A 16804-nucleotide genomic window follows, 5' to 3' on the forward strand; every position below is an offset into this window, starting at 1 on the left:
TGAAAAGCTGCCTGCTAAGATTTAGGGGGGAGGCAGGGCTGGAGAGTAACAGTCATAGCTTCACCCAAAGAATCCTGGGAAGTGTGGTTCATTAAGGGTGCTGAGAATTGTTAGGAGACCCCCATTCCCCCCACAGAACTAGAATTCCTAGAGTCCAGGGTGCAAAATTGAATAAAATATTGGGTGGGGTCCAGTAAGCCCCGCTCCACATAATCAATTACATGATGTGGTGCACACACATCATTTGAATGGCAATGCCCATTATGGGGGGGGGGGGTGGCCTTACTTCTATGGGCCAGATCCTTGAAAGGGTCCCTATAGGCATCACAGCACATAGGTGTTAAGATCCATAGGAATCTTATCTGTAACCAACTGTAGGGAGAAAAAGGGCAGAGGAAGCCTGCCTGACACCACGTCAAGACTATTCATCCGCCTAGCTCAATTCTGGCAGCAGCTCGCCAGGATCCCAGCAGAGATCCTTCCCACCACCAGATTCACTAACGGAACGGAGAACCTTCAACATGCAAAACAGGTGCTCTGCTAATGAGCTGCAGTTGCTCTCTCCAAAGGCCCTTTGTGCAGTTTTATTATTAATAGTAATTGGATTTGTTAATTGCTTGTTGCTCAAAGGTCTCCAAGCAACTTACATTTGAAAACATAAGCATAAATATGTTTGGTGGTTCTACTTGGGATAGCGTCTGTGAAGGTGCCAGGTGGATCTTACTGTTTCCAATCTCCCTCCCTGTCTCTCTCTGCCTCCCCCCCCCCCTTAGGAAAAATGACTAAGGTTTCCTGAAACACCTTCCAGATGAACAGATTCATCACGTCATTCACCGCCATTCATCAGAAGCATCAGATGAAATGAACTCTATCCCACAAAAGCTTATTGTGCCATATAAATGTTTGCTCATCTTCAAGGTACTAAGGGATTCTCAGTTGCTTTTGCTGCAGCAGAGAAACACAGCTAGTCTTCTGGAAGCCTTTTAGAATGTGCAGGTTTTTTTAAAAAAAGTTGTAAAATCAGCTTTTGGCGAAGAGAGTGAGTGAGTAAGAGAAAATAGAGCTTGCAGTGATGCGGAAAATGTTTAAATCCTGCTCACAGCAGCCACAGCCGGCACGCAAAGGGATTTTTGTGGCGCTGCCATAAGCCCCCAAAGTTAGAATATTCTCAGACGGACACAAACACAGAATACTCAGTGAAACTTTTAAAGGAAAATTCTCAAAATGCAACATAATCTCTGTGTGTGCATTCATAAATCCAAACATGCTTCAATTTTATCTGCACTTATTACTTTACAAAATGCTTCAGTGCATTGCCAGTAATTATTTAAGCCAGGGTGGAGAATCTCTGGTCCAGGGGCCAAATATGTCCCTCCAGACCACTCTACTTAGCCCACAGTGGCCCTCCCTGGGCCACATTCCCTCCTCAGTCACATCCCTCTCTCTCCAGGCTGCTCCCTTAATCAGCTATTAACCACCCCCTGGACCAATCCAACCAGTCTGCTCCTACTAATTTCATCAGCCATGATGTGCAGGAATCAAGAGGGCATGATGTCAGCCTCACTGCCAAAAACATTCTGCTCACATCCTTCAGCTGCAGCAACTGAAACTGATCCCATAATAAATTCTTTGATGGTGCACTAGCGACCTCCAATGGACCGGGACCAATTGTGGCATCCAATTCATCATGAATAAAAGTGATGTCGCCTTCAAAATGGCAAGCAAATCTCACACACAAGACTGCTTTCCTTGTCCGAACCAGCTAGTTTACTACTCTAAACAGCGCTGCTGGGAAATTCCTGAAGAATGCAGTTGACACCATGTAGCAGGACCGGCTGTGTGTTCATACCTGTTCGGTCAGACTGACTGCACTCTAGCCAACGCCCAGTCCAATTCATTGCCTGGAGTTCCTCAGAAAACCAAGCAGCATCCTGGACTCCATGTGGCTGGAGCGAGTCCTACTGTGCAGTCCTGTCTGTCTGTCTCCAGGCTACACACCCAACCAGTCTTCCTCTGCACCATCTTCAAGTGTTTTTGCCTGGCTGGAATATGTCCCTGAATAGCCATTGGCAATGTATCAATACATTGCCTGAAACCAGATTAGAGATAAAATCATGGGACTAATTTCAGAAATTTCCCATCAGGCAATGTAAGTAGTACCTCGGGTTACATATGCTTCAGGTTACAGACGCTTCAGGTTACAGAGTCCGCTAACCCAGAAATAATACCTCAGGTTAAGAACTTTGCTTCAGGATGAGAACAGAAATCATGCTCCGGTGGCGTGGCAGCAGCAGGAGGCCCCATTAGCTAAAGTGGTGCTTCAGGTTAAGAACGGACCTCCGGAACGGATTAAGTACTTAACTAGAGGTACCACTGTATTGCAAATCCCCGGCCCTGCTTGCTGCCAGCATCACACAGTTCAATAAGGCTACCCAGTGCTTGCCCACTCCCTCTGTGGCCAAGCTGCTGGCCTCAGGAGTGGGGATGGCCTGCCTGCCAGCCAGAGCCTTAGTTTCCTTCTCTGGCCACACAAGCATTAGCAGGCTGCTTCCTTCCTCCGTTCCTCCTCACCCTGAGCAGAACAATGGCTCCTGGTAGCCGCCGCTTGCGCAGCCACAGATCATTGGGGCAAGCTGCGGCTGGCGGGTCTGGGGAGGATGACAGCTCTGCGGTGTTGTGCCATGTGGCACATCGACTGATGTGCTCTGCCTGGGGCAGCGCAACCCGCCCAGTCTCAACAGGAAGAGGCAGAAGCTGCACACGGTGAGGCTAATTGTCTCCGTGGCCAGCAACAGCCTTCTTCCTTCCCGACATCGTAATATACCACCATATCATGAAGTTTTGCTGGCAATGCATTACAATGCTGAAAAGCAGGTATTGCCCAACCCTGCCCTTGAACTCTATTAACACCCCTTGCTCGATTGGAGCTAGCCTGCTGTACAGATGTAAAAATCTACATTTGTCACTCTGCCCCCACTCACCACGGGCTCACGGACTCCGGAAGGTTGCCCAGCCTTAAGGGAATGCAGAGCTCAGGCTGAAAATGGCTCCTCACCTCTGCCTTGGAAGAACCTCTCCTAAACCTCACCACCTTCCCCAGCTCTGCTTTGCATCTGTGGCTCTCATCTGCTCCCTTCAGACAGGCCTCGTTTGTCACGGCTCCTCTGCTGAAACAGACAGCTTTTCTATTTACACTTTCACAGGGTGGCGGGGGGTGGGGGGACAGGACACCGTGGCCATCTGGCCTCCTGTCTGTCTGGTCTTCTTCAAAATGATGGATTGTGACGCTGCATCCCAAGTCCACCCAGAAATTCTCCAGCAGAAGGACTTTTTGCTTTGCTTCTATTCAAGCTCACTAACCTGCTCAGATTTTGGCAGGGAATTTAAGATTTATCCGGGGGGCCATTTCAGCACTCTTTTGTTAAATGAATATTATCAGTTCACAGAAGTTGAATTTGGTCACTCTCGTCTTGCAGATTGTTACCATGAAATGGAAGGGCTTCATTACAAATCTTGTACAGGCAACCCCCACCGCACACCGGTTTACGCATTTTCAATATGTGCGCAATTGTGAACACACGCATTGCGCCGAACCAGGAAGTGACCCAAAAATGTCACAAAAAGGAGTGGAAGGGGGTGGGGTAGGGGGCAGAACAGAGTGTTTGCAAAGCTCTTCCAAGTGGGTTTCAAATATACGCCTTTTCCTTTAGTGGAACAAATCCCAAGAAAGGTTCTCTTATGATAACCTCTGGCTCGGATATCTCAGTATCTGATGGTTTGATTACATCCATATAACATACAGTCAAAGTCATTTGTTCAGTATTGCTAACAGTGCAGAATAATTTTATACCAATCTGCATAAAACTGTTCCCCTCTAAGGTGGTTGCTTAGCTGGCCTAAGGATAGCACTGGCCCTGGCTGCAGTTGAATCCTGCACTGAGCAGGGTATTGGGCTTGGTGACCTCCCAGGTCCCTTTCAACTCTTAGGATTCTTCCGCCAGGTTTTTTTACAGATAGATAGCCCTTCTATGGAGGTGTAGTGGCTGCGGGGAGGGTGGGGAAGAGAAGCTTCAACAGCCGAATTTCTCTGCATTGCAACTCTTATAAATTCTCTGAATAGCTCAGTCAGGACAGCATGAGACTTGTAAACTCAGGGTTGTGGGTTCGAGCCCCACATTGGGCAAAAGATCCCTGCATTGCAGGGGGTTGGACTATATGACCCTTGTGGTCCCTTCTACAATCCTCTGTCATAGTAACTCAAGCAAAGTGGAGGAACAGCAACAGCAGAGGCCAGCACCATCTGCACAGCAGATGTGGGGAGCCTTTGGCCTTCCTGATGTGGCTGAACTACAACTCCCATGATCCCTGGCCATTGGGGATGCTTGCTGGGGCTGTTGGGAACTGTAATCTGGCAACGTCTGGAGAGTCAAATGTTCCCCACTCTTAAGGTAAAATGGTCAGGAGCCACTTATGTACCATATTTTGTGCCCCATAGGACGCACCGGCCCATAGGACGCACCTAGTTTTTTTGGGGGGGGGGGGAGAAACAAAAATATCCCCCCCCAGGTGCGGGGCTGGAAGAACCAGGTCGGGGAACAGCGGGAAGGTGCGCTCCGCCTCCCTGCTGTCCCCCGAGCTTGTGGGGCTGGCAATGGGGAGAAGTGCGCTGAGCCCGGGACTGGAGGCAGCTCTGCGCAGCCACCGGGAGCCGGGCGGGACTTTGCGCCCCGCTCCCGATGGCCGCGCAGAGCTGCGCTGAGTCCGGGACTGCAGGCAGCTCTGCGCAACCCTCGGAGCCGGTCTCCCGAGGGATGCGCAGAGCTTCCTGAAGCCTGGAGAACGAGAGGGGTCGGTGCGCACCGACCCCTCTCGCTCTCCAGGCTTCAGCGAAAGCCTGCATTCGCCCCATAGGACGCACACACATTTCCCCTTCATTTTTGGAGGGGAAAATGTGCGTCCTATAGGGTAAAAAATACGGTACCTCACAAGCTGGGCAACTGACATAATTTGTTCCCAGGGGCCGTTCTCACTAAATCAGGGTTGGGGAACCTTTTATTTACTGGGGGTTGCATTCTCTTCTGCACAAACTGGGGTGGGGTGGGGTGTGCATACCAGCAGAGGGCGTGGCCAGATGCCAAAGTGGGTGGAGCCACAGGTGGAACTCTTACCTTTGAATCGTAGGCTACATTCCAAAGTCAGAGGTATCTACACACAATTAGACAAACACAAACCATCCTTCTTCCAAAGAAGCAAGTGACATTGTCACAAAAGCACTAGTGGAAGATGTGGCCTGGGAGAGTCTTGAGAGACCTGTAGGGTGGCATTAGGCCACTTGGGCTTGAAATTCCTTACTTCTGCCTTATAGTTACAGGTTTATTTGTTTTTTTCATTTATGGAAAGACAAGGTGTGAATTTAACAAAATATACCCGGCATCAAGTCTTTGGGCTGTTGTTCTGCTTGCCAAGACACAGCCGTGGGATGGTGCCCACAAGTCTGCAGCCCTGCACTAAGGAGATATATCCATCAACGGCAGCTGTTTCCCCTAGGACAGGTAGAACCCATTACGGCTGGCACCAGGAGCAAGTGAGCGGATCTCAGGTTGTGGTGTGTGAGTTGGCAGGTGGCCTTCAGCACCGAACGCCGCTCACCCTGGGAGAAAATTACTTCTCTTCTCTGTGCTAAGTGGTTTTCCAAGGAGAGAAAAATCTAAAAGCAGTCCATCAGTTTCCCAAAGGACCAGCAAGAAAGCATCACACAAGTTTATGCGGACTGCATTCCTTACCTCCCAAAAAAGAATGAACCAAACAACTGAAGTTTTGTTTTCTTTAACAGCACCTCTGAATCTGTGGCATTTGCTCTCCAGCTCAGAGACAGGCAACCAGTCCCCCCCCCCCCACAAAGCAGATATTAAAGGGACTACTGTATTTTTTAATCCAAGGTGTGGCCACAATCTTGCAGTTTTATTTGCAAGCAAAGGACCAACCTTTTAGTTCCTGAAATTCATTCCGATTGTGCAGATAAAATATCACGGATAGAATTCCAAAGGGTGTGTTGTTAGTGCGTGAAAATAGGCAAGACCCAAAGACCCCAGGCATGCACCTCCAGATGGTGATGTTAGACGCCATCCTGCTGCCTGGGCATCTTCACTTGGTCGCAAGTGGCTGATAGCCAGGTGCAAAATGCACCTGGCGAATTTTGAAAGCTGCTGCAGAACACTGTGGTGGTTAGATACTCTAACCACTACACCACATTTTCCTTTTTTTAAAAAAAATATGTTTATTAGATTTTTATAAAAGGAAAAAACACATAAAAACCAAAAAGGTAAAAAATAATAATAATCAAAGATCCACATAAAACAGATCAGAAAAACAAAATACACATAAAACAGATCGAGAAAACAAGATACAGGAAATATAAAATTCCTTCCAACAATAAAAAAGAAAAGAGAAATAAAAACTCCAGCTTTTAAATTCATATTTGATTAACTTTCTTTCTTGACTTCCTCACGCCTCCCTTTTTTGTGTTCCTCTTTACCACATTTTCCGACACCTTAGGAATAATAGAAGCTGCCTTGCCCAGAGCCAGATGACTGGTCCACCAAGCTCAGCACTGTCTACACCATGGGGAGGGAGGGAAACCTTGGGGCTGGGAGGCAAATGCAGACCTCAAAGCCTTTCTCTCTGGCCCTTGGGATGCTCCCTCCTCAGCCATACTTCTTTCACTCAGAGAATATCTACAAGCATTCCAAGGCTCTACAGGTTAAACTCTCAAGTGGTCCTGTTTTGCACCTTCCTTGAGTGTTTTGACCTGGCTGGCATGTGCCCTTGGACTCTGATAAGGCTTCTTGCTTGTCTGAATGGAGGACTGAGGGGTGTACAATTCAAAGTGCTGGTTTTGACCTATAAAGCCTTAAACGGCTCAGGACCGCAATACCTCAAGGACCGCCACTTTCCATATGAACCTACCCGAACCCTGGGATCATCTTCTGAGGCCTTCCTTCATGTGCCCCCTCCTTGAGAGGTTCAGAGGGTGTCAACACGAGAACGGGCCTTCTCTGCAGTGGCTCCTCCCCAGGGAAGTTCACCTGGTGCCTCCATTATACCCCTTTAGGTGCAAGGCAAAAAGTTCCTTTGTCATCAGGCCTTTGGTTGATCCGAATTACCTCCTATGCCCTTTTGAAATGTGTTTTTTGGGGGGCAGGGGCTATTGGGTTGTTGTTTTTATTTTCATTAGGTATTTTGTGGTTTTATATCTTGATTTATAGGGCGGTATATAAATTCTAATAATAATAATAATAATAATAATAATGTGTGTGTAGAAACTAGCCAATGGAACCAAGGAAAAAATAACACTGCCTCTATCCCCTCCAACCACTGGCATGTGAGCCCCAGAAAGTTGTCCAGAAGGGAATGTGGTCTACACTGCTTGGCAATGCAGATTTAGAATGGACTACTTCCCACTCCTGCCAAGAGATGGCAGGAATTGAACCAGGGAACTTCTGCATGCCAAGCAAGGCGTCTACCACCATGCTATGGCCCTTCCACTTCTTGCAAAAACCCTCTCCCCCGCCAACAAAAAACCCCCACCTGGAGCCAGCACTGTTCATTTGACTCTACACTGACTGGTAGGGATTGAACCCTTCTGAATGCAAAGCAGCTCCTCCCATGAGTTTCAGGACGGAAGGGGGGAAATCTTGAACTAACAGGGCAAATCCATGCATAACATGTACAGTGGTACCTCGGGTTACAAACACTTCAGGTTACAAACTCTGCTAACCTGGAAGTAGTTGCTCCGGGTTGCGAACTTTGCCCCAGGATGAGAACGGAAATTGCGCAGCGGAGGCAGGAGGCCCCATTAGTGAAAGTGCGCCTCAGGATAAGAACGGTTTCGGGTTAAGAACAGATCTCTGGAATGAATTAAGTTTGTAACCTGAGGTACTGCTGTACTCTAGCATTGTGCTATGACCCTGCCCGGCCACACACACAGCAAGGATGAGTGAGCCTTTCCTGCTCCTGGCCTGCCCCACCCTGCAGGGCTGTTGTAATAATTCTTTAATAAAAGGAAAGCATTGTTTCGTATCCACCTCATCCAAGTTTAAGGCACAGCTGCCAGACCCCACTTACACAGAAAGTCAGCCTGGTTCTGCCAATCTGAATGCCACGCTGTCCGAGTATTCAGCTCCCCACGGCTGCGTGTCTGCTCGTGAGCTTGTTCTTTATACAAGGACCTGTAACACACAAGCACAGTGAGGAGAAATGTGTAGCCTCTTTACTTGATTATTAACCTGCACCATTCTCAAGGCCCAGAGGTAGGCAACAACACACTTTAAACACATTATGTACAATGCCCAAAATCGTTTGCTTCACAACAGTTGTTGTCTGCAAGCCCCTTCCTTCACTCGCTGAACGGTGGATGTCACAGAACATCCACAAACATTGTAAGTCTTCATGGGGAAGATGTCAGCAAAAGAATGTTAACAAACAGCATTGCTTCTGTGTGGCCAAGTGAAAGGATTTGTTTTGGGGGCAGGAAAAGAGAAGTCAGGTCTGTCTACTCAGAAGTAAGTCCTACTGAGTTCAATAGAACTTACTCCCATGTAAGTGTGTATAGGACTGCAGCCTTAGAGCTTAAGAGAATGGAGGTCAGGAAACCAAGGAGATAATGTTGCTGTGTAAGAAAGTAAATTTCATATTGGAGTACTGTGTCCAGTTCTTGTTAGCACATCTGAAGGAGGACCACCACAAACAAGAGTGTGTCCAGAGGATGATGACATGTATGGCAAGTAGTCTGAAAATATGGCCCTAATAGTTAAAATGTATTGGTACGTTTAGCCTGGGGAAGAGAAGATTAGGCCTAGGGGTAGGCGATAGATGTCATCAAATATCTGAAGGGCTGTCACACAAATGGTGGAGCAAACAGGGCCCTTCCTGCTCTAAAATTCACCCGTCCTGAACTGATCCAACCAAATATTTAGCTGCAGATTTGCAGAATATATTGATTATAAACAGAGACAAATAGGCTGTGTAGACACTGTGAGCTTAATCGCAGCTAGGTTCCTTTTCTCAGTTTGGATCTAATCTCATTTGGGGTGGAAATGCATCAAACTGCAAGTATTCCATTAAAAAACAGCAGGATAAATATGGATTGTCGCTAACACCCTGGGTCCGCTGCTTCCCAAACCAGCAGTGGAAGCACACTGGGAGCAGAGAAAACAAAGAGTCTGTGCACACATACCAGGAAGGCAGCCGTTATATACCGGTACACAAGAGGCATGTAAGAGGAAGAGAGCCATTAAAATATTACAACTAGATTAAGCAGCATCATATATTGCATTGTATGAGGAGTAGCTTCCTCCCTGCGGCTGGGCAGGGCCCACAGGCGATGGTAAGCAAGGCTGCAAGCAAGACTTAACAGGGCAGGGTGCCTTTTTACATAAATGATGGGAGGAGGGCTCAGGTACACTTCCAGTTGTCCCATGCCTAGAAAGCACAGTCAGAATGATTTTCTGCTTTCTAGGCAAGGGTCTGAGCAGTTTTTCCCTTTGACCTGCTGTTTTCCCCCAAGAAAACCCGCTCTTTTGTGATAAATTGGAACAAACAGCAGTCCATGGAAAACCCAGCATTAAACTGCGGGTTTCCCCGGGAGAAAGTGGCTGGGCAAATGGAAGTTTGAGTGAGGCCAGAGTGTGATCTGGGTTCAGCTGTTCTGGGAAGCTGCTTCTGGAAAGCAATCACAAGACAAATAGATTCCCCTGATTCTGCTTTCGCTGTTTGAAGTATCACAGATAATCTGGCAGTGCCAATAGCTGATGCTGTTGTTGCTGCTGCTTGGAGGCAGAGAGCATCCCAGTGGGAAATTACAGGTGGTCTCTCCACAGAGACATGGCTTGATATCAGAGAAACCAACATGGCACAGTACAGTTGTACACGGCTGGCTCTTCCACGACAAATTTGATTCTGTTTGGTATCTTTTGCATTTAAAATGCCAACAGATCTTTACCCTCACCCCAAACCCTGACTCAAATCTGCTTTGGAGAAGCTCAGCAATAGACCGGGGATAACTCAGTTGGTAAAGCATGAGACTCTTAATCTCAGGGTTGTGGGTTTGAGCCCCACGCTGGGTAAAAGATTCCTGCATTGCAAGGATCGCGCTTGTGGTCCCTTCCAGCTCTACAATTCTTTGATTCTATCAGGCAAATTGACATAAAAGTCAGTCCCAGTCTGTTTCCGAGCACAATTCAAAGTGCTGGTGCTAACCTTTAAAGCCCTAAACCAGCAGTAGGCAACCTAAGGCCCATAGGCCGGATGCAGCCCAATTGCCTTCTCAATCCGGCCTGCGAACAGTCTGGGAATCAGCGTGTTTTTACATGAGTAGAATGTGTGCTTTTATTTAAAATGCATCTCTGGGTTATTTGTGGGGCATAGGAATTCGTTCATTCCCCCCCCACCCACCCAAAAAAATAGTCTGGCCCACCACATGGTCTGTCAAGGAAATAAACAACTATCTGACTTTTAGAAGACATCTGAAGGCAGCCATGTTTAGGGAAGTTTTTAATGTCTGATATTTTATCGCATTTTTAGTGTTCTGTTGAGTGGCTGGGGGGACCCAGACAGATGGGCAGGGTATACTGCAAATAAATTATTATTATTATTAGTAGTAGTAGTAGTAGTACAGTAGTATTTATTTATCATTCTATTTTACAACACATATGTTCAAGACAAGATTTTTGCTGCTTCTATGCTTATTATTTCTTGTACTACAGGTTTGTATGTATGATTTTTTTTAAAAATCCCCCAAAACAATAAAATGTAGATAGGAATAAAATACCCAGAGGGCAGGACAGGGCAGAGGGCATGGATTTATTAGATATTTTTATTTGAGTCCCAAGATCTACCAACCACTCTTCCTTCCTTCTTATAGCTACTACAAACTGCAGACTTCCATCAGTCCCATAATTTTTTTCATTCTCCTGCTGCATCTTCCAGGTTTGATTTCAATGCTCAACCAACCAACCAACCAACCAACCTGAAGATGAGTTCCAATTAATCAAAACCTTGCATACATCCTTTGCAACTGCCTAATGAAATGACCATGTTGCCTAAAAAACAAAACACCCATTGCCACCCCAACAGAGCCAGCGCCTTCCTTTCCCAGAAATATCTGACAATCGGAAGGTTTGGCTGCAAAGGATACACTGGGGCTGCCAGTCAGCAAACCAACAAGCAGTGTCCACCCCTCCGGAAAATGGAGATCTGGGTCACAGCCCCGATGACTCAGACTCCCTGTGGCAGTTGTGGTGCCAAATCCGGGTCAAGCAGCCAAACCAGGTCACTTGGCTTGCCCTGCCTTCTTATCTTCTGGGGGCTCATGTGCCCGCCAACTCTGCTCCAGGCAAGGAAGAAATCAACACAGAACAGACGGCAGATGCAGCCTTTTGGAAAAGTGACAGGCGGCAAATGTACAGCTGAGGCCCGAAACTGCCGCTGGGGAGTCCGGAGGTAAGTTTTAAGCTGCGATGAAAATGCAGCCTTTGCACAAAGAAAATGCAGGCATGCCCACAAGTATTTACAAAACCATTTGCTATCTTCCCATTTTGCATGCAGACAGAACCCTGCCCTGTTGCAGAGAACATTTACTGAATTCATCACAATACTAGAATTTGGGGACATCCCATGAAGCTAAATAGCGAAAGATTCGGAACAGACAACAGAAGGTAGTTATTCACACACAGAGTTTAAACTACAGCATTCCCTCCTCTAAGACACTGTGATGGTCAAAACCATCCTGCAAAAACAGGATGCTGGGCCCAATGAGCCTTTGGCCTGGTCTAGTAAGGCTTTCATATGTTCTGGTTCAAGGGTGCCTAAAAGTGAGCTCTTTGCCAGCAAGATGACCCCAGGTTCTATCCCTGATATTTCCAGGTAGGGCAGAGGAAGAAACCACCTGGAGTTGTGGCCAACTAAGTTCTACTCAGAGTAGACCCACTGAAATCAACAGGCCTAAATTAGTCAAATAGAACTATCATTGGCTACAGCCCCTCGCCTCAAGCTCTAAGGAGATGCTGGGCTAGAAAGACCAATGAGCTGACTTATTAGAAATCTTAAAACAGTGCAGCCGATGACCAAGACTCAAAATCGCCACATTTTTAAAATTGATTTGTTCCAAGGCCTCAACCAAGGTCCAAGTCCCTGAAGTCTTGTTATCAGTAGCTAGGCTAAATCCTGGAGTATGAATAACATCTTAGGAACTGTATTGATGAAGGGCAGTTTAAAAATATTTTTTTAAAATTAATAAATAAGAAAGCTACCTCTGAGCATGGGCAGAATTCCTTTCCTCCACCCCCCTCAACCCCAAGCAGTCCCTTCCCTCAGCACACATTTTTGAGTTCAGGGGCAGCCTGCTTCTGACAACACGCGTAGGCAGGCTTTTCAGTTTAAGGATTAAGTCCACGATCCATTACCTAAACACACATGCACAAATCTGATTTCCTCCTTCCCACTTCACTTGTTCCAGCTAATTCACAAAGTAGATTTTTTAAAATAAATAAATAAATGCTTTTTAAAAAAAAAAGCGCACCAGCACATTTTTAGCATGTTCACCTTGAGATTTTATCACTAAGGGCTTTAAAAAAGGAGGCGAGGACTTCCTTTTTCCAAACTGTTCCCACCCTCTAGACTCCGACTGCAGGTCCAGTTTGGCTGCTCGCTCCCCACCCACCCCACACACACAAAAAAGAAACCTTAAGAGGGAAAGAGAGAAAGCTAGTCAACAGTCAAAGTATCCAATTTGGTATTTTACACTGAGGATTTGGGGAGGAAAATTCAGAGTGGGAGAAGCAGAGGCAGGAAATCAACAAATGTGTTCAAAAGTTTAAATACTAATTTCTTTGCTTATGTTACCCGATCAACAATTACTCTTTCCGGAATTACCACAAAGCAATTGGCTTGTGATGCCTTCCCTGGATTTCAGGTTTAGCTAGCTGCCTTATTGGGAGGTGGGAGGTGGGAGGAAAACATTAATGTAACCTTCTACACCTCTGGCAATAAGAAATGAGATTTCCCGATACCAGCCGCTATTGTGCCCTGGCTATCAGAAGCATCCCAGCACCAAACCTAGGAGCATCAGAGTGGCTAATCCGCAGATTACGTGGGCCAATTGACTAGTTTATTCTTAGCTTTGGACTTCCAAAGGGAGCTTATACTCTTAAGGACTCCAGCTATGGACCTGTACACTGCCTGTGTTTTTTCAACAACAATAAAAAGGCCTCCTCCCCACCCCCACCCAACAACAATGAGGACTAGAATCCTTTTGTTTGTTAAAACAAATAATAAAAAATAGGGATTTTGATTTCACAGGCAGCCAGATTCTATACAGAATGGAAAACCTGTACTTAACTTAGGGCTCACAATGCACACCTGGCTTTTAAAATGTGGGGGGTTCCTCTCACAGCAACACCTGCCCCCCCTCCAAAGTAGGCTTTTTAAAAAAAAATCTGGGGACGGGCTCCTGAGTGCCAGCCCAGAGCTTCTTTTTCAAGGTTTGGAACAGAGCAGGGGAGAGAGTCTCCTGAACATGTGCAGAGTGTCCACCATCAACACTTAGTGAGCATTTTAGGGGGAGTAAAGTTACCAGGCCAAAGCGTACGACTTTCAAAGGAAGCCTTAAGTTCCAGCACTCCTTTTTGCAGAAAATGTGCACTAATTGAAGCCTCATTTGATATTTTGCATAAAAGCTACAAGCAGCACATATGTCGCCACCCCAGCAGAGCGGGTTTTATTAGCTATGTCCAGAGAAATACAGGGATTTCTGCCAATATTCTTCATTGCTGCCCCCCCCCCCCCAATCACCCTGAAAAACCCTTCTCCTTGCACTGCTAATACCATGAAGACTTACCGGTAATCCAGACACTGATTGGATTGAGAGCCAACAGCAGAAGGGGCCTAAACAGGCACATGAGCCAAGAAAGCAGGACATGTTCGCACCGCAAGGGTGAACTCTGAACTCTGCAATCGTTTGCGCTCCCCACTCCAGCAACCTCCAAAAACAAACCCAATTTGAACGATGCTGCTGGCGTATATAAAATGAAATCCTTCCCCGCAACGTCATATATACAACTTTTAATGCAAAGGAGAACACCAAATCAAAGTGTAAACCCTTGTCAGGAGTATCCAGCTCTCTATTGCCAAAAATTCCCTGAATATCACCCCCCAAAAGAGGGGAAATAGCACTCAGCCTCAGAACACCTGGAAAGGCGAAGATTCAAAACCTCACTTGAGGTAAGGGGAAATGGTTGACAGCCTATTTTGTGCCATAGGGACACAACACCACAAATCTAGGCCTGAAGGAATACTAAGATGGGCTCGTCGTGCCACGTGTCAGCCCATATTCCCAAAAAAGACATGGCGCAAATGTCTGAACGACTGTGGCAGTTCAAAAAAGCCTTTAGGGAAGAATGGCTGGCTATAGATATGAGGGGCATTGATTAAAGATTCCCCCTGACGTAATTCCCCGTGGACTGAGACAAACGAAACTGGGCACAGTTATTAGTCCATCTCTACATAGCTACCAGCAAGAGTCACACACTTCTCCCATCGCTTTATGCAGCTGTGGAGACCTCATCTGTAGAAGTCGGCAGGTTGCCTCAGAAGCCACAACCTGACATCAGAAATCAGCATTTCATTGTATGGAAAAAGCTTGCCCTTCAAAAATAACTTCATGGTTGGAAAGAGGTGGAAGTCCAATGATGTGAGGTCAGGAGAATAAGGAGGATGAGGAAGGATTTCATAGTCACAGGACCATGCTTCCATTGGTGCAATGTGCGAGTTGTGAATCAAGGCATTATCCTGCAGGAGGCAGACACCTTTGGTCAGCATACCACGCCTCTCGATTTTGATGGTCTTCTGCAATTTCAACAGCAGTGAAGCGTAGTATGGCCCAGTAATTGTGGTACCCTTTGCCAGGAAATCCATCACCACTACTCCACGCTGGTCCCAAAAGACCGTGAGCATGACCTTGCCCACTGACGGTTGGACACATGCCTTCTTTGGAGGTGCTGAGGCAGAGTGCTTCCATTGTTTGGACTGGGATTTATAATGATGGACCCATGTTTCGTCCTGAGTAATTAGTCTGGCGAAGAAGTCATCATGGTTTTGTGACACATGGCCAAAAGAGCCTGTGAGCATGTGACTCGTTCCTGCTTCTGGAAAGGCATCAGCAGCCGGGGAACCCACCGTGCAGACACCTTTCCCATGTGCAAATGGTCATGGGTGATTTTTTCTACAGAGCCCACACTGATCTTGACATCTGCAGCTGGTTGGCGAATGGTTACATGGCGAGCCTCCAAAATGGCGGCCTCCACTTGCCAGATGGTGTCATTCATCAATGACCAACTGTGGTTGCCCAGGAATGGGAGCCGTTCCACCGAAGTCTGACCACACTTGAACTGATGATGCCAGTGCTTGACTACGTCATACGATGGGGCATCTTCCCCATAAGTCCCTTTCATCTCACTGAACGTCTCCCGTGGTGTGTGCCCTTTCAAGTACAGAAACCTGATGACCGCTCTGCTTCAACTGGTTCCATTATCAGACACTACTCCACATTAGCACCAGTAACAGATAAACTGTTAGGAGTTCAGAGCTACAAATTACCACATTACCTATGGAGAGTTGTATCATTATACATGTGCAATTTCATCCTCCTACAATAACCGGAAGTGGGTCAGGAGAAATCTTTAATGAGCAAACCTTGTAACTTCCTGAAGGTCAAGATTAAGGACCTTTCTTAAAAGATCAGTTGGGGGAGGTATTTAAACTGCAGGAGTGACCCTTAATCTTGGCCTAAAGCAAAAACTGCCATTGCAGGACTGGAAAAAGCAAACCCAGAAATCCAAAACCAGGCAATGGACAACTGGGAGAATTGTAGCTGGTGAAATAATCCGAGGGCGAGAGGGTTGCCCAAATCTGCAGGAAGCCAGCACCTCCTCCCCATTTTTATAACCTGGGCTAATGAGACTTTCACTGAGCTTCAGCTGGAAAGCAAGGATATTGATCGCATTCCTCAGGCAAAGGCCATTATAATTCCATTTCATTACTTCCAAGTAAAAGAAGATTTAACACAGTTCTTCACCTTACATGGGAAAACCAAATGAAAAATGAAAGTCTCTTTCAGGACTTGAGTAATGGAACCCTACAAAAAAGGCTCAAGTTCAAAAAATATATACTGTACTGAAAAACTATGAAACATGGATATTCAATACCATTTGTTTTTCCTTTTTAAACCGGCAGTAATCAAAGAAGGAACCATGCCAACTGCTACTACTCATGATGAGGGAGCTAGGAAAACGCTTACAGCCCTGAATCTGGGCCAGGATGAAGAGGCAGAACTGGAAATAATGACCAGAATGATCCAGAGAAAGAACAGAACCATCTATACAGCTGGCAGAATAAACCAAAGAAAAACAAGAAAGAAAAACGGAGAAACGGCAAAAACAATGGCAACCTGAGGAAGCCATTCTGTCTGAAGCCCAAGCTGAAAGGAAGCATTTTATGTCTTCCTCTGAACTGGAGAGTTTAAGTACTTGGTCAGTAAGATGTAATGCAAAAACTATTAAATTCTGTTGAAATAATGGTAAAGCGTCCCTGTATGTTTACAAGGGACAGAGTAATTGTGGGTACTTCTGTTCTGTCGTTGCCTCTGCCACTGCCCTTATGTTCTTCATTGCACTAGCGTGCATGCAGCAGAACCTTGCTAAATTTTGGTTAAAAGTACATCTGTGTCATACTTGCTTTTATGGGGTTCTCG

The 16804-nt window shown here is 46.4% G+C and overlaps 1 protein-coding gene across 1 annotated transcript in view; it reads right to left on the reverse strand.

The window, feature by feature from the left end:
* The window catches only part of SPTBN2 (spectrin beta, non-erythrocytic 2), a 93336-nt gene that overhangs the window by 57504 nt on the left and 19028 nt on the right, over positions 1 to 16804 (reverse strand). Inside the window, exon 2 of the mRNA XM_081841678.1 lies at positions 8125 to 8228. The gene's annotated coding sequence lies outside the window, so the exon portion shown is untranslated. The remainder of the gene's footprint in view (positions 1 to 8124; positions 8229 to 16804) is intronic.

The sequence above is a fragment of the Podarcis erhardii genome, assembly GCF_964252035.2.
Source record: "Podarcis erhardii genome assembly, chromosome: 15".
In the NCBI taxonomy this organism is placed as follows: domain Eukaryota; kingdom Metazoa; phylum Chordata; class Lepidosauria; order Squamata; family Lacertidae; genus Podarcis; species Podarcis erhardii.